This window comes from Vombatus ursinus, unplaced genomic scaffold, assembly GCF_900497805.2.
Source record: "Vombatus ursinus unplaced genomic scaffold, bare-nosed wombat genome assembly UNPS02009975.1, whole genome shotgun sequence".
Lineage (NCBI taxonomy): Eukaryota > Metazoa > Chordata > Mammalia > Diprotodontia > Vombatidae > Vombatus > Vombatus ursinus.
Genome location: NW_020949753.1, coordinates 605915 through 628033, shown reverse-complemented (window position 1 = coordinate 628033; position 22119 = coordinate 605915). Strand labels below are relative to the sequence as shown.

The following is a 22119-nucleotide window of genomic DNA, read 5'->3' as shown; positions in this document are numbered from 1 at the left end:
TAGGTCTTCAAAATTTCACTTCCCTACTTGGACCTTGGACAACATATCTAGAACATCTGTTCTAATATTGCCCAAGAAGTTGGAGTCTAGCTCACTGGCCTTTAAGTTTGAAGATTTCCCTTTCTTTCTTTTTTCCCTTTTCTTTCTTTTTTTTCTAGGGGGAGGAGGCAGAGAAGTGAAGAACTTCATTTGAAAATGAAATAAAAATTTAAATTTTTGAAAGGAGAAAAAACGATTGGGATATTTGCCTTTCTCCAATCTGTGGTACCTCTCCCCCTGTCTATGATATTTCAATTTTTTTTCCCAATTCAATTCAATAAACACTTGATTAAGTACTTAACAGTGGGCAAGTTGTAAGGAGCTTACATTCTAGTGGTGGGAGGGACAAGAGAAGGATCTACATTGTTTTGACCTTACATAAATTATGCAAATAGTTTCATAGCTTTCATAAAAGGCTAAACTTTAACAACTTCCAAATATCACTTCTCCGATTGATTTGACATTTAAAAAAAAACTACACCCAATATCTCCTACAGTATGATCTTTCAAATATTTCTTACAGTGACTCAGAAATTACTTCTGCTAGCTCTTTCAAGACCTAAGGTGGAGCTCGTCTGGGCCAGGCCACCTGAATTCACTAAAGGTAACTAGATGCTCTCCTCCCCTCCAACTTTTTTTGTTTGAATTTTTTACCCCTTTCCCTGACCTCCCACCCCTCATATACTAGCAAGTGGAAACCTAGACATCTGATCCCTAATGGTGTAACAGCAATCTTGTCACAGGGCACAGTAGCTACTACTTCCTAGTGAAGACTCACCATTCTGAAATCTTTGGAAAATACTAAAGAAATGGATAGAATATGATTCTTACAAGTTCTTCAAGTTCATTACTATTTAGGGAAGCTGGAGTCCAAATTTATTCCTGGGTATAAAGGAAAGGGGTACTCTTTGTACTAGTGTTCAACTGCCTGCTTTTCCTAGTTGGTCTAATCATGGGGAAAAGAACAGCTCAGGTCCTCAGATACTGTTTAAGTGAAATAGGATTCTGAATCAACAGTACCTCACCCACATTCCATCTCTATCCTGCTTGTCTGACTGGTCTTTCTCAAGTCTTCTTTTCTGGATCAATGTCTGTGTCCTGCCCCCTATGCCTGGGTGTGTCCCAGGGCTTGTTTGTGGACTGTCCTTTCTTTCTCTTTAAAGATTTCCACTCTCTCAGTGATCTCATTAGCTTCCTTGGATTCCAATGATCATCTCTATTAAGATGACTCCCAAATCTACATAACCAGTCTCGTCCGACCTGCAGAGTTGCAGGCCTTCATCACCAACTTCCTTTTGGATATCACCACATGAATGTCCCACACACATCTCCAACTCAACTCCTCCATGATGCAACTCATTATCTTTTCTCCAAACCCATCCTTCTTTCTAGCTTTTCTGTTCTGTTGAGTGTGACACCATCCTTCCAGTCATTCTTAACCCTCCCCCTCAAATAATTTGACCCACATTAGTCGAACATAAGATGTAGCAGAGATTCATTCGGGTAGGTAATGGACTAGATGACCCAGAAGGTCTCTTCTGAGATTTTGTATAATTCAAAGGAAGTACTGGGTAAGGGTGGGAGAAGGAACAGAACTGGTCAGCAGAGTTATATTGTAGTTGTGAGAATCAAAACAAGATTAAACCAACCTCACTGACATCAAGAATAATCTCCCTTTTCCTCTCTGCTCCTCCTGTTTTCCTTATGTCTGTTTCTCTCGTAGCCTCTACCTTCAGCAAGAGGAATATCATTTTTTGGAAGAATCATTATTGCCTTGTAATACCCTTAAGCTTAGTTATCAATCAAACTGGTAGAAGAAGAAACCCAGGTATGATAAGAGAAAAAACTCCAGGTTTACACTGCTTATATTATAGTATCAACAATATCCCTAGTGTCTCAAATATACCTCAAGAAAGGAGACCTGGGGACAAACCTGTCCATTCATGTGAATGAAATTTTGTCATAATTTTCTAATTCGCAAGGAAAATGGATTTTATCTTCCCCATGAGGTTTTTTTATTCATGATCTACGCTGTGGGCCATTGTGCCCACATAGCCTGAATAACAGCAAAAAAAGGAGCCTTCCTCACAGGAGTCATGTTTAACCTAGATGGCTTTTAAAAAGCAAATGTTTGAACGTCAGTGGAAGGAAGTTCCTTCATAGGTTTCAAAGTTATCTGTTTTCTAAAACTGTGTTTCCTGATGTCTATTTCTTGAGTACATTTCCTCTTTCAGGCAAGGATGTCATCACCCTGTATTTTTCATGCTGGTTTAGAGCCAGAGCTTAAGAAAAAAGGAAGTATCTTTGAAAGAAAACATACCTGCTCATCAGCCCCAGTCTTTCATTAACTCAGCTCAGTCCTAATTTCAGACCAGATCCTGAGATGAGCTCACAGCTGTATGTTGCTAAAAGCATTCAAAGTCCCAGGGGAGAACTGGGCAATGGATCTATCAACTCCTTCAGGCTTCTCCAGGGTGAAAGTTCTATTTCTCTTCAGCCAATGAATCCTCAACAGACCTTTCATGTATTTCTTCTTATCTATAGATACTTCTAAGACAAAAATCTCAGTATGACAAAGGCCCAAGTCAGTTATTTGAACCTCATTTTTTATAGCAATAGCTGATTCCGCAAAATTTTAATCCCACAAAATAACATGGCTATTCCGCTGATTTTATTGTAGCATGATTTGACCCATATTGCTGCAAACATTTCTAGGCGTCCTTTCATTTGTTAATAATAACAGAAAGGAAAAAAACAAACAAAAAACTCAAGACTCTCTTTAGGGTCTTGAAGTTAGATAGAAGGTAAACTGTAACTTGCAGCAAGATTTGTATTCCACAGATATTATACAAAAATAGACTGACCACATTGCTTGAATGCCAAATGTATATTTACCTAAAAACAGTTTTATGGAGAATTCATGCAAGGCAGGTGCTCACATGGTAATCAGAAGAAGCAATATAAGGATGCTTTCAAAGTCTCTGAAGAACTTTGGGATCAATTGTGGGACATGAGATACCCTGGAAAAGCACTGTGTGGCATGGCGTGCCCACATCAAAGAAGGCATTGAGCGCTATGAGCAAAGCAGAATGACAGTAGCTCAAAAGAAATTCGAGATGCGCAAATTTAGAGCCGTCTCCACTCCAAATGTTCCTATAGACTATTTGTGCCCAACCCGTGGGCAGCCTTCTCAGCTCCTATTGATCTGATGAGCCACAGGCTAGCACTGTATCTCGACTCCAACCTAGTGTTGTCACTTTTGTCCTCTTTGAGAACAAAGGACAACAACCAACTGAGCTCTAGAGACTGGACCTGTGATGTCATTGGTATAGGGATCCCCCCCAATGATGAACTTCCTCTACCAATTCAGGTTTATACTTGCTTTGCTATTTAAAACAAATTTTTGTTATTGTTGAGTTGTTTCAGTTGTGTACAACTCTTGATGACCCCATTTGGGGTTTTCTTGGCAGAGATACTGGAGTGGTTTGGCATTTTCTTCTCCAGCTCATTTTACAGATAAGGAAATGGAGGCAAGCGAGGTTAAATGACTTGCCCAGGGTCACACAGCTAACAAGTGTCTGAGGCCAGATTTGAACTCAGGAAGATAGATCTATCTATTGGGATTTTTGTACTCTATCCTCTGCTGCCTAGCTGCCCTTTAAAAAAATCTATGCTTTACAGATTTTAAAATTTGTGTATTATTTATATATCTATATATGTATGTAATATGCATATATGTATATATAATTATATATATATAATATATATGAATTTGCATGCCAAACTTGTTCAGTGGCCATGCTAATTTACTCTGCATTTTTCCAATTTTAGTTGATGTGCTGCTAAAGAGACCACTGCCATTTTTTGTAGCCCATACAGTCTTAGAGAGTTGCCTGTTGGCCACTGTGAGATTACATAACTTGTCCAGGGCCACACGAAAAGTATGTATCAGAAATGGAACTTGATCCTCAGTGTTTCTGTCTTGGAGGCTTGGTGTTTATCTACTAGGTGATGCTTTCTATAGCTTTTTATAGCACTTAATAATAAAGTTAAAGCATCATAGAAATCTTCTCGTTTAAAAAAATGCTAATAGATACCTAATCTTTATAGGAAAAACCTAACCCCCATATATCTGTCCCTCTGAAGCCTGTTTCTATCTAAACCCTCATTTTGTTTTTTGTGAGAAGCTCTTATCTTACCCTACCACATACTGTTAGATGTACTTTATGTATATTGTCTATCTAACCAGACTAGAATGGGAACATTACAAGAGCAGAGACCATGTGTTAAATAGTTTTCAACCTTAGTCCAGGAACAATGTTATTTTTACACATGGTAATCTCAATAAATGTTCACTGGTAATAATCATTGTATGTTCCCTACAGGATGCAATCCAAACTGCAGAATCTACCAATCAAGGTGCTCCACCTTGGAAAGGCTAGCAGAAGTAATTACTGATTCACTGTAAGAAATATTTGAAAGACCACACTGTAGGAGATGTTGGCTAAAGTTTTTTGTTTTTAATGTCAATTCAGTCAGAGAAGTGATATTTGAAAGCTATTAAAGTTTAGCCTTTTAAGAAGGCTGTGAAATTTGCAAAATTTATGTAAGGTAAAAACGATGCAGATCCTTTCCTTGCCCTTCCCACCATTAGAATATAAGCTCCTTATGACTTGTCCATTGTAAGTACTTAATCAAGTGTTTACTGAATTGAATTGAAAAAAAAATTGAAATACCATGGACTGGGAGAGAGGTACCACAGATTGGAGAAAGGAAAATATCCCAATCGTTTTTTTTTCTCCTGTTGAAAATTTAAATTTTTATTTATTTTCAAATGAAGGTGGAATAGAAAAGGATAGAAAGCAGTAACATGATTACTCTTTTTGCCTAGGGTCACACAGCTAGTGTCAAGTGTCTGGTCTGAGACCAGATTTGAACTCAGGTCCTCCTGACTCCAAGGCCGGAGCTCTATCCACTGCGCCACCTAATTGCCCCATGATTACTTTTTAAGGAAATATATTATCTCTGGTGTGGATGCTCCAAATTGTATTCCTTTTCCAATTTAGTGGATGGCATTCCAAAACTACTGGGGCCAGAAATTTATCACCCCGTAGCCCTGGAGGGGAATCTCTCAGAACCTGTCTATGCTGGACTTGGAAAATAATCATATAGTTTGTACTCAACAGGAGATTCAAGACTACTTTTCCAGCTTGGTAGGACCTGAATTGGGCTCTGTTGAAAGCCTTTAAAAACCTCTCCCCCCTTCCCCCCCACCATGACAAAGGAGAGAAGGATCAACTTCTTAATAGTAATTCTTTTAAGGATGATTCCAGATCCTTCTCAGCTATGAAATTCTGGAATTTTCTTTTGAGCTTGGAATTCCAGTTAAGGGAGGGGATAAAAATTTAGTCGTTATTGCCTGAGATAGGATAGGGACTAAACCTGTGATTTCATTCACTTAAGAAGCTCCTCAGTGAGGAAACTCTCTCTCTTAACGCAGGCAGGCACCTTCTCAGCAATGTCTAGTCTCAGAGTGTTGCCTTGGGCACTGAGTAGTTAAGTGACTTGCCCAGGACACAGTCAGTGTGGGACTTACTTAAGAGCCCAGCTTTCCATACACTATGCCACATTATCTCTATCTACTGAGGTAATAGTAGTTAATAGAAGAATATTTTCCCTTACTTTTAATCCCAGAATCACACCGCTTCCAATTGAAAGGAACCTTAGCAACCCACACCCCAAAAAAGAACCGTGGCTCCAACATGCTTGACACATGATCATCCAGCCTTGAAGACCAATGAAGTGCAACCTACTATCTCCTAAGGCAATCCGATATATCTGGTTATTAAGAAGTTTTTCTTTTTTTTTGGTGAGGCAATTGGGGTTAAGTGACTAGCCTAGGGTCACACAGCTAGTAAGCTTCAAGTGTCTGGTCTGAGGCTGGATTTGAACTCAGGTCCTCCTGATTCCAAGGCTGGAACACTATGCACTGCGCCACCTATCTGCCCCCTGCTAGTCCTATTCTTTAGAGCCAAACAGAATCTAATCCCTTTTCCACATGATCGTTCTTCAGATATTAGAAGACAATTATATTCCCACTGAATCTTTTCTTTTCTAGAGTAAACACTCAATTCTTAGGATCACAGAATCACAGAATTTTTTTTTTTTTTTAGGGTTTGAAGAGACCTTATCGACCATCTAATCTAATCCATAACTAAAAACTTGACCCTTGTACAACAAGCCTGGCAAGTGGTCATTAGCCTCTGTTGGAAGCCCTCTGATGAGGAGGAACTCACTATCTTCCAGAGCACCCCATTCCATCTTATTATTAGGAAGTTTCTCATAATACAAAGCCCGTATCTGTCTACATTTCAACGACCAACCATTATTCCTGTTTCTTCAAATGAGATAATAATTGTAAAGCATTTTGTCTAGGCCCTGGCACGTAGTAGGCACTTGATAAATGGTGATTCCCTTCTCCCTTTCCCTTCTGCCCCTCCCCAAACCGCCAAACTAAGTCTGGTCCCTGTTCCACATGTCAGCCCTTTAAATACTTAGATACCCCCATTCTCTTCCCCTCTCACCCCCAGCCTTAGCCTCTTCTCCAAGCAAGACATCCTTATTTCCTTCAGGCATGCCTTAGATGCCATAGTCTCAAGGCTCTTTATCATCCTGGATGGTGGAACTATCTTACTTTACGGATGACTTCATAGCCCACTGAACTATAAAATTCTGTAATTCTGGGACTATTGAACATCGGGATTTCTTTTTGAGCTTGGGGTTCCAGTAAAGGAAGAGACAAAATATACAAGTTACACTGGTCTATTGACTGACACAGTAGGGGCTGAATCCCACTTACTACAGCCTAAGATTGTATTAGCGTTTCTTGGGCGGGGGGGGGGGTGCATTGCCATATCACACTGTTAAGCTTGCAGTGCACAAAATCCCCCACCATATTGTGTTGTTGTCATCCTGTCCTTTCCAGTCCAAAAGTCATTCTCCTTGGCAGAGAAAATAGAAGTGAAATAACAACTGAGCAGCTCTGTCTTTAATCTGTTGTCATGCACCATCCCATCTATTTCAAGCCCTTCATCCAGTCTCATCTTTCTTCCAGTATAACTATAAAAAAGCTCCAACACCTTGACATTGCTTGATTTCTCCCCCGATTCCTCTTTCAGCTCATCCTGAACTTTAGCCCTCCTGACGTTATGTTTATAGCACTGGGCCACCCTTTTGCGTCCATCCGTTCCTGCTGTCATCTTCTGTACATACCTTTTGAAAAACCAAGCTGGCTGGTGAATTCTCCATGCATTGACATTGGTCTTCTCAGACAACTCCTACTGTTCCCTCTCAGCAAAATTGTTTTTCTCTGTGCCCTCAGGATTTAATTCTTGAGAATTTCCCATCCATCCTGAGCTAACTTGCCTTATAGAATTTTAGTTCATTGACAGGTACCATACTTTGAACCCTTTGAAAACTACTTTCCCCAAATCTAAGGTGCAAATCAGACTGTCTGGATTTCCTGTCCCTTTATTACAAACTCTTAGAGGGAGTGGTCACTTCCTCCCCCACCCCCCACCCCACCCAGGTTCCCATCATTTCTCGCCCCAGCAATGAGTTCCTCCTTGTTGGTGACAATCAAATTCAGAGCACAATTTCCCTTTGTTGATTCCTCTACTTCTGAAGTTTCTTAGCAGCTCTGCAAGAGAAAGAAAGACAAAGAAACAGAGACAGGGACAGACAGATAAAAGAGACAGAGATAGAAACAGAGAAAGAGAGACAGAGGCAGAGAAATCTTGCAGATATCCAGATAATTGAACTCCCTCACCACTACTGAATTTTTCCTCTATAATAGGCTTATTATTTGTATCTGAAATTCTTCATCTACCACCTCTTTTTTGATCAGGTGGTCTGTAATATACTCCAAAAACAAAACTGCTTCTGTTTCTCTTTCCGTTGACCTTCACTCAAATGCTACCTACCATGCTTTCTCCTTCTAGTTCCTGGATTTCTTCACATGAGAACAACTTCTTAATACAACATGCTATCCCACCCCTTTTATTTATCCTGTTTCTTTTGAATAAGGCAAACCCATAAGGACCTATATTTGAGTAAAGGGTTTTTATCTCACCATATCTCTAAGATAGCTATGAGATCAAAATGGTTTCCTTGCATTAGGATTTCCAGTTCACTTTACATATCGCTAAACATTGGGTATTTATGTATATATTAACAGTTGAGGTTTTTACCACCAGCTTATCTTTTGGATTTGGTTTTCTATGAACTTCTGGATGTCCCTATTACTATTCTTTTTCTTCAAATAATCATCTTGTGGCACAGTCTCAAAGTCCTTGAACATTATGGTTACTCTCCTCTGGACACTTTCCAACTTATCAATGTCCTCCCTAAACTCTATTTCCCAGAACTGAACTGTTTCTCCAGATATTGTCTGACTAGGGCAGAATTAGTGGGACTATCAATCCCCTAGTCCTAGGCACCTTGCCCCTCTTAATGTGGCTCAAAATTTCAATAGCTTTTTTGACTGCCACATCACATTGGTGAATCATACTTTATTTGTAGCCAACTAAAATCCCAAGGTCTTTTTCTGAGAAACTAATGTTTAATCATGTCTTTCCTATCTTGTATTCACAAAAATGATTTCTTAAATCCAAGGCTTTAGAATTAGATAAGACTTTAGTTTTTTTCCTATTAAATTTCATCTTATTAGACTCAGGTCAATGATATAGCTTGTCAACACTTTTGGGGGGGGGATCCTGACTCTTGTCACCCTTTGTGTCCATTATCTCTCCTCACTATGTGTTATCTACGAGTTCAATAAGCATGCCTTTTATGCTTTCATTTAAATAATTGACAAAAATGTTGAACAGCCCAGGGCAAATAACATATCTTGAAGGTACTCCACTAGAGTCCTCTTTTCAAGATGACATCAAGCCAATATACTTGAAGTCAACCAGTTATGAATCCTTCTAATTACACTACCTTCTAACTCACATCTATTATTCATACAAGAGTAGTATAAAATGTTTTATCTAATGCTTTGCTAAAATTGAAGCAAAATATACCTCCTGAATTTCTCTATCTACCAGTTTAGTAAGCCAATTTGGTTAGTTTGGAGTGGTTTTGAAGGTTCTCTGGGATTACCACTTTTAGATGGTCTTTAACTATCTCTTTAATAATGAGGTCTATAATTTTTCCATGAATTCAAGCCAAGCTCACTGATGCTAATCTCTTCTATCTTTTGAAAACTGGAATTACATTCGCCCTTCTTCAATTCTATGGTACCACCTCCCTTGTCTACAGTCTTTAAAATTCACTGCTAGTGACTCTACCATCACATTTGCCAATACTTTCAGGATCTGAGGTTATACGTTACTTGAATTCTCCAAGGGCAGGTGGGGCTCTGTTACTGCATCCTTACTAATCTTGTATCCATGCTACCTAGTGATCATTTTTATTATGTCTTTTCCAGTCTAAACATCATTTTTCTTGACAGAGGAAACTCAAGTAGAAAAAGAATCAAGCAGCTAGTGTTTCTTTCTATTGTCTTATTTTTCCCCATCCACTCCAAACAAGGATTCTATCCCTGCTTTGATACTCCTTCCTCACATGCCATAAAAATGTCCCCTAAGACCCCACTTTTTGTTTTGCTTAGCTTTCCTTACCAGTCTCAGCTCTAGCACTTCTGATACGATTCTTTTTTTTCACATTAGTCTTGTTGTAAGGAAGAATTAGAACCAATAGAAGGAACCACAAGAAAGAGGAAACAAAACAAAACAGAAGAAAAAAAAAGAGCAAATGTATGCTTTGATCTGTATTCAAACTCCATAGTTCTTTCTTTGTACAAGTGAAGATAAGTGAACCTATACACAGTATTCAAAATTTCTCCATTTGCTGTAACTGATGGTTCCAAGTATGGATGGTGTGATGATGGCTGATGGAGAACCTGTGTTTTTTGGTATTGATGGTTAGGCTAAAATTAGCACAAGCAGTAGAGACTCGATCCATACTTTGTTGCATGCCAGCTTCAGAGGCTGCATTGAGTGCACAAAAATCGTGCACTGATTCTTCCTCCACTTTGGTCTTGGCTGATAGTCTTTTCAAGTTAACTAGTTTACCATCAGTGCAGTAGCTGACCTTGATGCCTTTTTTGTCCTCATTGATGACTTCTGACAACATTGCTGAAAATATCATGCTAAAAAGCATGGGAGGAAGCAGGCAGCCTTCCTTTACTCCACTGGTGACAGGGCAAGTGTGAGAGCCATTGTACATTATCCAGAACATTCTGAAGATCACCTGGCAAGATAAGGTACTGGACACTGAAGTACTTTCTTGAGCTAAAGTTCCAGGCACTCAAACTCTGCTACAGAGAGCACAACTCTAACAGACTGGCCACATTGTTTGAACACCAAATGTATATTTGCCTGAAAGACTATCTTACGGAGAACTCACACAAGGAAAGCACCCACATGGTTGTCAGAAGAAGTGATACAAGGACCCTCTCAAGGTCTCTCTGAAAAACTTTGGAATCAATTGCATGATACTGGCAAAGAACCACCCAGCAAGTGCCCACATCAGAGAAGGCACCGTGCTCTCTGAGCAAAGCAGAATTGCAGTAGTTCAAAAGAAATGGCAGATGTGTAAATTTCGAGACATCTCCACTCCAAATGTTCATATGGACTATTTGTGCCCGACCTGCGGTAGCACTTTCTGAGCTCGTATTGGTCCAGTCAGTTACAGTCAGACATACTGTACCTTGACTCCAACAAAGTGATGTCATTTTGATCCTCTTTTAGAACGAAGGACAACAACTATCCAACCAACCAACAGAAACAGGTGTAGTTTGCAGACTCCTGTAAGAAGATGACTGCTGAGGTCCCTTCCAGCTCTTAAGTTCCTTGAGTCTGTCATTCGTCCTACCATACCTCTCCTACTTTATTTTAGTCTAATTCATTTTTTTTAAAAGACTACATTTTCCTACCTCACCCAGGTTGGAAGTACAGGGTCTACTCATGGCTGAATCCCGCCCTCATTGGCATGGGAGCTTTGATCTGCTCCATTCATGCCCTTGTCCCGTTTACCCCTCCCCTATCAACTTGGCGGTCCCTCACTCCTAGAGGCTCACCATATTGATGCCGAACTTAATGCAGACACTTGATTAGCCCATAGGATTCATTGCAACTCAATTGATCCCCTTGCCTCAGCCTCCTCTGTATCTGAGATTTCAGGCATGAGCCATCATGCATGGCACCTCTTACTTTGGGATGTGTCTTAGAGTGAAGTGCACTGAAAGAGTTTTTGGATAGGATTGCTAAGCCCTTCATCGTTGCTGATCTCAAAAAACTGTCTAGGACCTAAGAGGTGATACAAGACTGACTTTGAAAATTAACAGAAGCAAGTGCTGAGTCCCAGACTTCCTTGCTTTCTTGGTCCTTCAGTGTCTACTATATGAATGGCACTGTGATAACAAAAAAATACAAAGTACTTAGATCAGAGTTTTTTAAAAAAATCTTATCCTGAACTATAAAGTAAAACAGAATATAATCCCTGTTCTTATCAAGCTAGCAGTGGGGAGGTATTTTTTTTTTTTGATGGGGTTGGGGAGAAAGAAGGTGGAAAAGGGTTTAAACCTGTGCTTTCATTGGTATAGCTCAATTATTGACACCCGCCAGACAGCAGACACCTAACAGATAATAATAATAATAATTAGCTAATATTTATATAGTGCCTACTATATGACAGGTACTGCGCTAAGCCCTTTACAAATATTATCTCATTTGATCCTTGAAACAATCCTGAGAAATAGATGCTATTATTATCTCTGTTTTACAGTTGAGAAAGCTGAGGCAGACAAAGGGTAAAGTGACTTGCCCAGGGTCACACAGCTAGTAAGTATCTGAGGCTGGATTTGAACTCAGGTCTTCTTTACTCCAGGCCCAGTGCTCTACCCCTTGTACCACTTATCTCTGTGGAGACATACAGCTGAGAATAGCATGATGACCACCAGACTGCATCAATGGCTCTGTAACATTGTAGGTGAGTTGCCCAGGTCATATAAGTTACCTGATCAAAGATATTTCCTTTGTATGTCCCTCTCCATATGTGTTCCCTGGCCATGTGTATCCTTTGATGCTTCAATTCAGGGTATGCATGCATCCCACTGTTGATGGGCTAACCTATGGAAGAATGTGCCTCTGTATGGATGGGGGTTTCTTTTTTTCAGTTACATGCGAATATCGTCGATTTGCTCTTTCGCTTTGAACTAAAGTGTCTTCTTGTTAACATAGGTAAATAAAACATCGGTGGAGGCTCATAAGCCAGTTTTTAAAAACTAGATGCTGATTTACAAAATGTCTTGATCTTGGTGTAGTTTTCTGGGGACCCCCCTATAATAGTTAAACATAAATATCAGAGCAAGATTTGAATCTAAATCTGTCTTAACCATATGGCTAGTGTTTCTTCTACTTTACAATGTTAAACCAGTCCAGAACACCAATGGTTTCTCTAGGACCAACCCTTGCTTTCTAGGGTTAGCCTTTATAGAGGACACTGAACATTTTTCTCCGACTAATCCTCTCTGGATGGTTGGTTAGCTCATACACAAGTACCACTTGTTACCAACCTAATCAGGCTCTATACTTACATTCTGGTCGGCTTCCCCTTCTAGCCCTCCAATAATTTTTAATTAATAGTAACAATAATAGCTGGTCATTTATATAGCACTGTAAGGTTTATTAAATATGTTATCTCATTTGGGCAATTGGATATTGATTTTATATCATAGAACTCCTTTACAATTCAAGTGTAGAGAAGACAGTATTAATATCGACCTTAAATGCAAATAGAGCATTCATTTAATGTGTAGGACCTTGAACTCATAGCTAGAGGAGATAACAAAGTTTAGCTAAGGACTAGTAGTGGGCCAGGTCTGGACTTTGGACTCTGGACTTGGAGTCCAGGCACCTGAGTTCATGCTCTACCACAAGCTAGCTGTGTGACCTTGGATAAGTGAGGAAGGGACGTACAATCCAAAGTGTTATGTATAGTCCTGGGATGGGGGACAACCTTGCCTGTGGGGAAACAGGAAAGGCTTCTTGGAGGAGGTAGCTTTTGAGTTGAGCTTTAGAGGGTGTGCGGTAGTTCAGCTGGTGTTGGGAATGAGAAGGTCAGTGTTATTCTGCACATAAGGAATACTCTAAACAAAGTAATGGAAAGCCTGAGGGGTGGACAGGCAACAATGGTTGGTGAGAGGGTAGATTATACAGAAAGAAGGCTAGGAGGGGAGGAGTTTCAAATTGTGGGAACCCATAAAAGACTAAGCTAAGGAATTTTGATTTATTTGGCAAGCAATATTGAGCCTTTACAAACATCTGATAAGGGATAGCGTGATAAAGGTTTGTTTTGGAGTTTTTTAGAGCAGCTTGGTGGTGCAGTGGATAGAGTGCCAGGCCTGGAGTCAGGAAGATTCATCTTCCTGAGTTTGAATCTGGCCTCAGACACTTCCTAGCTGTGATCTCAGGCAAGTCACTTAACCCTGTTTGCTTCAGGTTCCTCATCAGTAAGATGAGGTGGAGAAGGAAATAACAAATCATTCCAGTATCTTTGCCAAGAAAACCCCAAATGGGGTCATGAAGAGTTGGACACAATTGAAAAGACTGAACGACAACAAAAATAAAGGTTTAAATGCCTCAAGAAACAGGACTGTACCGTTCTTCTTTGTGGCTTATGTAACATGTAGCACAATGCTGGTCACATAATACTCAATAAAACACCTGTTGATTGATGGATTTGTACTGGGTATTATGACTTTTCTTCATTCCTTCTGTTTGAGTAACTGGAGACAATAAACAGAGGTCATTGGAAGGAATGTATGGGGCTGGTAGCTGGAAGAGAGAGTCAAAGAAAAAGAAAGAAACACTAGAATGATGACTGGAAGTTCTGCCTTCTACTTGTATGGGGAGTGGCTCAAAAAAACTGAAAAACACTCAAGAAGGATTTTCACTCTCCCTGAGAAACTAGTAGATCAGATGTCAATGCTAGGGAACTGGGTATGTGGTATGGATTGCCAAGTTGGAAAGACATTAAAAATGGCATCCCACTTTGATTGGCAGGTAGTGCTAAGTAAGGCAGGACTTGAGGGTGGTTGGTTGGTTGGTTAATAGTTCTTTGTTCTCGAAGAGGACAAAATGACATCACAATGTACAGTATGTACAGTATGTCTGACTGCGGCTGATTAAACCAATATGAACTCAGCTCTACCACATATTGGGCACAAGTAGTTCACATGAACACTTGGAGTGGAGATATCTCTAAATTTGTATATCTCATGTTTCTTTTGAGCTACTGCAATTCTGTTTTGCTCATAGGGCACAGCCCCTTCTTTGATGCTGGGTGGTCCTTTGCCAGTGTCTCTCATGCCTCACAATCAATTCCAAAGTTCTTCAGCAAGACCTCGGGTGTCCTTATATTATGTCTTTTGATCTCAATGTGAGTGCTTGCCTTGTGTGAGTTCTCCACAGAAAAGTTTGTTTTAGACAAACTTACATCTGGCATTTGAATAACGTGGCCAGCCCATCAGAGTTGCACTCTCTGCAGTAGAGTTTAAAGGCTTGACAATTCAACTTGAGAGGACCTCAGTGACTAGTATCTTCTCTTGCTGAGTGATCTTCAGAATCTTCCCAAGACAATTCAAATGGAAGCGATTCAATTTCCTGGCATGGCGCTGGTATGCTATCCAAGTTTCACAGGCAGTAGCACACTATCGAAGGAAGTTTCCCATCAGAGTTGAAATATAAAATTCCCTATTTTGCCCTTCATGACCTGGCCTCTTTCCACCTTCCCAGTGTTTTTATGCCTCACTTCCCTCCAGGCACTCTGTGACCCAGTGACACTGGTCTCCTTGCTGTTCCGTGAAGTAGATATACTATCTTCCAACTGCTAGTATTCTTAGTGGCTGTCCGCCAAGCCTGGATTGCTCGTCCTCTTCATCACTGACTCCTAGCTTCCCTCAAAGTCTCACCTCAAGCTTCCCCTTCTGCAGGAAGCCTCTCCCCATCCTCCTTAATCTTAGTGACTTTCCTCCGAGTCTACCCCCAATTTATCCTGCTTGTACCTTGTTTGTACATAGTTTTTTTGCATGTTATCTCCCTCACTAGTCTAGGATCTTTTTAAAAGCAGGGAATATCTTTTACCTTTCTTTGTATCTCTAGTACTCAGCATAGTGCCTGGTACATAGTAAGTGCTTACTAAATGCTTATTGACTGGCTGATTCATGATTAAACCAGGGCTGTTTAACCACTGTTTTGTAGCCACTATTCACTCAATATGTAATAAAAATCAGCTTAACTTTACCTGACGACAAAACCCATTACAGAAGAATATACAGTAAATAAATTTCAAGAGATCAGTAAACTCCTGAGGGTAGTCGGGCAGTGATGAAGCAAGGGAAGGAGGAAGTGGAAAAGGGATAAATTTACCAGGTCCTAGTACTAGCAGCAGTCAGGAAAACCACAACGTTCTGTTCAGGCAGATCACTCCTTAAGGAGGTCAGTGAGCTAGACAAGCACCCAACTGCTCCTAATGATATTCAGTTTGGGGTAGCAGTGCTCTAACTTACAATGATGTCCCCAGGCACTCAAAAGTTCTTAGGCTTTCCATGTCCCTTGGCTTCCACTTCCCACAATCCTCCAGGACCTCTAGAAGGTACTAGAATGGAAAGTCCATTTGGGAAAAGCTACACTTCCCATCAGCCCCCTTGAAGGGTTATACTAGCAGAAACAAAACCTTCCTTGGCTCACTGAGAAGCAATTATGTGGTCCTGAAGAAGAACAAATCTGTTCTTGAAACAAAAGTTATCTTCTTTCCTCCCTTTTTAAATTTTTTTTTTGTTTGGTAAATTAAAAAAAAAATTTACACTTAAATACAAAATGAGAAAAGAAAAAAAATCATTGCCATGTACACAGCAGACCATAAGAGAGGATTCAATATAAAAAATAAATTTCCCTTTCAAAAAACCTATATAATAAATACTATACATTGTTTTCAAAGCTGCCCAGCTTTTCTTTGCTACCCTGTTGGTTTTCTTTTGTCCTCTGCTGTCCACTTTTTACTTTATTTTTTTCACTTCCCTCCACCCACCACCCTAAGGAAGGCTACAATTAAGCATGGATATATATATATATATATACAGACACATAGATATCTATAAACATATACACTCATACATATATATGTAAGACCGTACTAGGCTTATTTCCTCCTGTCATCTGTTTCTCTGAATGTGGGTAGCATCTTCCTCCATAAGCCCAAGTCCTTCCATGTTTCTCTAAGTCAACCAGCTCATCCTTTCTTCCACCACAGCAATATTCCTTTCTGGATTCAAGCAGCATCTTCCTCTATAGGATCTTTGAGGTTAATTTGGGTATTTATAATAGAATGACTCGGTTGCTTAAAATTGTTCTTAAAACAATACTGCTGTTACTGCATACAATGTTCTCTTGGTTCTGCTCATTTCGCTCTTCATTATTTCATGGAGATCTCTCCATGGTTTTTTTTTTTTTAAACCATTGAGCTCATCACTTCTTACAGCAGAGCAATATTCCACTTTCTTCTCTTTTCCCAATTATGACTACTACTTAAATAGTCCTGATTAGCTGCTTGAGTGAACTGTCCCTGAGTTTTTGATGTAGTGGCATATAGATACTCTTTCTCTGACTCCTTTCATGCCCACCAAGTTTATTTTACCAGGTGCCTCAGTTTTATCAAAGGCTGTCACTGGCTGCCTTTTTATTCATTCAGAAAGCCACCAGAGAGTCTGAGAGGCTAGGAAAACTCAGTAGATTTTTCAGATTGTTAGCAAGATAGTTCTCCTGGTGCCCTATCTGAGATACACACCATGCCAAATGAATATTGCAATTGCTACTGCGAGGGTTGGGTCAATCTAATCCCCTGTGGTTTCACTTACCATCCCTGAAACTTTACAAACCAAAATACTCCACCATGGCCAACTCTCTCCTAAATCTCCTATATATGCCATCTTCCTTACTCCTCTCCCCACTTAGAATGGAAGCTTTTTGAGGCAGGGATTATCTTTGGTTTTGTATTTGTTTTAACACATAGCAAGCACTTACTAGGACAGCTAGGTGGTGCCATAGTGCATAGAGCGCTGGCCCTGGAGTTGGGAAGACTCATCTTCCTGAGTTCAAATCTGGCCTCAGACGTTAACTAGCCCTGAGTGAGTCACTTCATCCTGTTTGCCTTGGTTTTCTCATCTGTCAAATGAACTAGAGAAGGAAATGGCAAACCACTCTAGTATCTCTACCAAGAAAACCCCAAATGGGGTCACGGAAGAGTGGAATATGACTGAAACAATTGAATAACAATAAAGTACTTACTAAATGCTGTTTCATTCATTCAGAATTCAGCTCAAACACTATGTGACCTTTCCTGATTCTTCCAGTAGTTAGTGCCTCTGCCTATTTCCAGGTTACTTTTTATTTATGCTTTTATTTTATATGCACATATATGAACATATTTCCTCCTGAGGGAAATGATTATTTCTCTTTTTAAAATTTGGTTAATTAATTTATTTTTAGTTTTCAACACTCATTTCTATAAGATTTTGAGTTTTAATTTTTCTCCCTCTCCCTTTCCTCCACCCTCCCCAAGATGGAGTGCAAGCTGATATAGGCTCTGCTTATGCATTTGTATTAAACGTATTTTCACATTAGTCATGATGTAAAGAAGAATTAGAACCAATGGGAGGAACCATGAGAAAGAAGAAACAAAACAAAACAACAAAAGAAAAGGAGAGAAAATAGTATGCTTCCATCTGCATCTAGACTCCATAGTTCTTTCTCTGGATGTGGATAGCATTTTCCATCATGAGACTTTTGGGGTTGGCTTAGATCCTTGCATTGCTGAGAAGAGCTGAGTCTATCAAAGTCAGTCATCACACCATATGATTGTTACTGTGTACATTGTTCTCCTGGTTCTGCTCATTTCACTCAGAATCAGTCCATAAAAGTCTTTCCAGGTTTTTCTGAAGTCCTCCAGCTCATCATTTCTCATAGCACAGTAGTATTACATTACATTCATGTAGCTAATAACTAATAATAACTAATTATTGAATCAAGACCAAGATCTTTCCCCTTTTCTACTTCCTCATCCAGAAATCAACCAGTGTAGGAAATCTTTCTTAAAGACTTACCCAGGCTAAGGTCTAATCAGACAGAAAAGAAATTCTAAGTTTAGGCTAATGGATGGATTCCTGCCCATTGCATTTACTCACACAGATCTCAGAAAATGTGGATTCTCCCTTTTGTCAGACAGGTGATATGCAAATTGATAAGTTTCTTTTTCCCAGACTCGGGTGATCCAAGTCATGCACCTCCAAGACCCTCATTAGAATGAGCCCACCTCTCATTATCACATTCATTTTCTCATTAATTGTTAACCAATTAGAGGTGATTGCCACCATCAGGAACACCCACTCTTGCAAAGGCATATAAAGTGTGAGCCCATCACCATAAGGGGTGGTTGGCATTTGAGAGTGCCTCTCTTTTATTAATAACACTATTGATTATTAATTTATTAGTAACCTGTATTAATAACATGCTAGCCTTATTAGTAAAATGATTAAATTACCTAGCAATCATGTCTCTCGAATGTTTTTTAACTGTCACACTGCATAGAATGTAAGCTTCTTGTTGTCAGACCTCCTTTCTTGTCCCTAGTGTCCAGCAAGGTGCCTGGGAGGTAGTAGGCACTTAATTAGGGAGCAGTTTGTTGACTCATTGATTCATTTGAAACACACACAAAAACAGCAGAACTAGTTCCCAAGGAGTTAGTTGTCTAGTGAGTATCATTGTCTGCCTTGGCTATAAGTCCATTTATGCATCTTCCTACCTGAGCTCCTGCCTCCCATCTCTTCTGACTCCAATCCATATAACATACCATGCACTATGGCCAAATTAATCCTTTCAAAGTGCTGCTGTGAAGGGCTTTAAGCAGCATCTCTCCCCTTTCATTAAAGCCTGATTCCCATTGCTTCCTCAAGGCCATGCCGTTAGCCTGCCATCCAAGGGGCTCCCAATCTCTCCTTTCCGATCTTATCTTCCATAACTCTCCAACACGGCCCCAGGGCCGCAGCCAATTGGAACTTCTCACCGTTGTCCAAACATCTATTGTACTTTCTAATACACAGATTTACTTTCGCAATTCCTTCCTTTCCTCTACCAGGACGATCTCCCTCTTTACTGTCACCTACCAAAATCTTCCCCTCCATTCAAATTTAAAGTCTAACACTGACACTACCTTTCTCCTCTGAGCCACTGTCACACTTTGTCTGCACTACTGACCACATAATTCTTTGTTCTGTAGTCAGCTGTGCCCAGGTTTTATCTGCTCCCCTGGAGTATGTTTCTTTTTTTTTCACCAATGTCACACAGCTAGTATGTGTCTGAGGACAGATTTGAATTCAGGTCCTCCTGACTCCAGCACTAGCGCCCTATCCACTGCACCACTTACCTGCCCCAGCTTCTGTTTCTTAAGGCAGGGATCATGTTCTAATCATTTCTGTGTTCCGTTGTAGGCTTAACACATTGTTCTGACCTTAGTTGTTATTATTCAGTCGTTTCTGACTCTTTGTGACCCCATTTAGGGTTTTCTTGGCAAAGATATTGGAGTGGTTTGCCATTTCCTTCTCCAGATCATTTTACAGATGAGGAAACTGAGGCAAACAGGATTAAGTGACTTGCCCAGGTTCACATGGCTAGCAAGTATCTGAGGACAGATCTGAACTCAAAAAGATGAGTTTTCCTGATCTCAGGCCCAGCAGTCTATCCACTGTGCCCCTACCTGCCCCTCTGACTTTAGAAGGTTCTCAATAAGTATTGAATAAATTAATGACAGGAGGCATCTTGGTGACAACAGTGCTTCTTTTCATTACTTTGTTAATGAAGTGATTTATTCTGAATAAGAGCTGAACAATAGATTGATCAGAAATATTTTCCCACATTTGCATAGCACTAGATGGGGCAGATTTCCCCATCAGGCTGCCTGCCTGGAGAAGAAATGAGTTATGCAGCTAAGGAGAAAACCCACTGGAGATACAGGATCAAAAGACTGAGAGCTGGAGGAGATTCTAAAAATATTACCACTCCGAGTAGGTGGTCTGATGATGATGTAGTGGAATGAATGCCGAACCTGGGAAGACCTGGGTTTACATCTTGTTTCTGACATTTACTAGTTTGTGACTCATGGACTTTCTTCCTCCTTCTCTTCCTTGTCCTCCTCTTCCTCCTTTTTATCTATTTATCTATCTATCTATCTATCCATCCATCCATCCATTTATCTATCTATCTATCATCTATCTATCTATCTATCTATCTATCTATCTATCTATCTATCTATCTATCTGTCTGTCTGTCTGTCTGTCTATCTATCCATTGAGTCTTCTTATGTCACCCAGGCTAGTAGCATAGCAGCAACTCACACAGTGGTGTGCTCATAAATGTTTAACAATCAGCTCTCCAAAACAAAATATACCTACCACACTTTTAAACTTAATATGCATTGTTAACATTTTCTCCATCACTTTCTTAGGTCTAGACAATCAAACAAAACAATAAATCGAGTCCTGATTTGTAACAGCTACTGGTTTCTGAGGTGTGAACAGCCACGTTGAAAATTAACAATGGGCTTTGCCAAGAATTCCTTTGACCTGCTCCAGTTCAACCAGGCACTGGCCTATCACCCTGCTGATTGACAAGTAAACTTTAATCTGCTCTGTTTCTGAAGACCCTTCCTTGGCACCCCAAACCCCTTCATCATATTAGTATTGAACTTAGTATGAACACCAGTAGATTTAGCCCACTAGAGTTCAGAACTCCCGAGTTCAAGAGATCCACCAGTCTCAGCTTCCTCAATAACAGGGATTGTAGGTATGCACCACCATACCTGGCCAATTCATCTCTTTAAGCCCCTGTTTCCTTAGATGTATAATGGGATAATAAAACACTTATTACACACCTCACAGTGCATTTTTTCAGCCTTAAAGCAATCAATGTCAACTCCTTTTAAGAGCCTTGATTTTATAGATTAGGAGTCTCAGAGAGGTTGCATGAGTTACTCAAAGTCACACAGGTACTAAGAAGATAAAATATAAAAATAATAAGAATAAATGTTTGTTGAATCAATGAATTAACGAATAAAAACTGAATTTATGTGCTAATAATGTACTGTTTCAGAATGCTATAATGCCATAGTAAACTCAACTTCGCTTTTCATATTTAAGCATACAGAACACAGGGAAAATAAGCTTTCTCTAATGGTTATAGTTCTCTTCTAATAATTTCTTTATTAACCTGGGTCGTGGAAGGGGTTAGATTTCAAGAGGATCCGTGAACTTGGATTAGAAAAAAAATTGCATCTTTATCTCAATATAATTTATTTCCTTGGTAGTCCTGTGAATTTAGTTTATGCAAGGGGTCCGTAGGCTTCCCCAGACTGTGCTAAAAGGTACCATGACACAAGAAAGATGAGACCATCCCTTAAAGACGTAACCCTTTTAGCTCTGAACCTCCTGCCTTTTCCCTTCCCGAGCCCAACCTCTCCCAGAATTTCACCTCTAATAAGCCAAATCATCCAACATAGAATGAACACAATGCTTCCAGTCTAGGCCATTTTAGCCAGAATATCCTTTTGCCCCTGATTGGAAGTAACCATTTAGCACCTCCACAGTTACAGTTTTTAAGTGTGTATGTAGGAATTCTTGGGACTTTTGCAATCTCCACAAAACCAGTTTTATTTTCTATCAACTCACCAGTTCCCTGCTGCTGAATTACCAAGGTGAAGCCTGTAGTTTTTCTTCCTTGTTTTGTTTCCCACATCTCCTCTCCTTTTTTTAGCCAACAACTAAACCAGAAAAATACCCTTTCCCCTGCTTTACCACCAGCATGTTCCATCCAAAAAATCCCTCATCTTTAATGTACTCTCTGAAGTTGTGAGGCAAATAAAAGCAGTTTTAGGTGAATGCTGCTTTTAACCGTTTACAATTTAAGG

At 39.9% G+C, this 22119-nt stretch overlaps 1 protein-coding gene, 1 long non-coding RNA gene and 1 other non-coding gene across 3 annotated transcripts in view; 1 reads left to right on the top strand and 2 right to left on the bottom strand.

Moving 5' to 3' along the window:
* The window catches only part of DAPP1 (dual adaptor of phosphotyrosine and 3-phosphoinositides 1), a 53613-nt gene that overhangs the window by 28695 nt on the left and 2799 nt on the right, over positions 1-22119 (bottom strand). The gene's annotated exons all lie outside the window — the stretch shown is intronic.
* Positions 566-20738, top strand: LOC114036687. Its single transcript, XR_003568356.1, has 3 exons — positions 566-643; positions 11992-12093; positions 20662-20738. It is a non-coding gene; the product is annotated as an uncharacterized LOC114036687 (long non-coding RNA).
* Positions 3787-3894, bottom strand: LOC114036765. Its single transcript, XR_003568367.1, has one exon. It is a non-coding gene; the product is annotated as a U6 spliceosomal RNA (small nuclear RNA).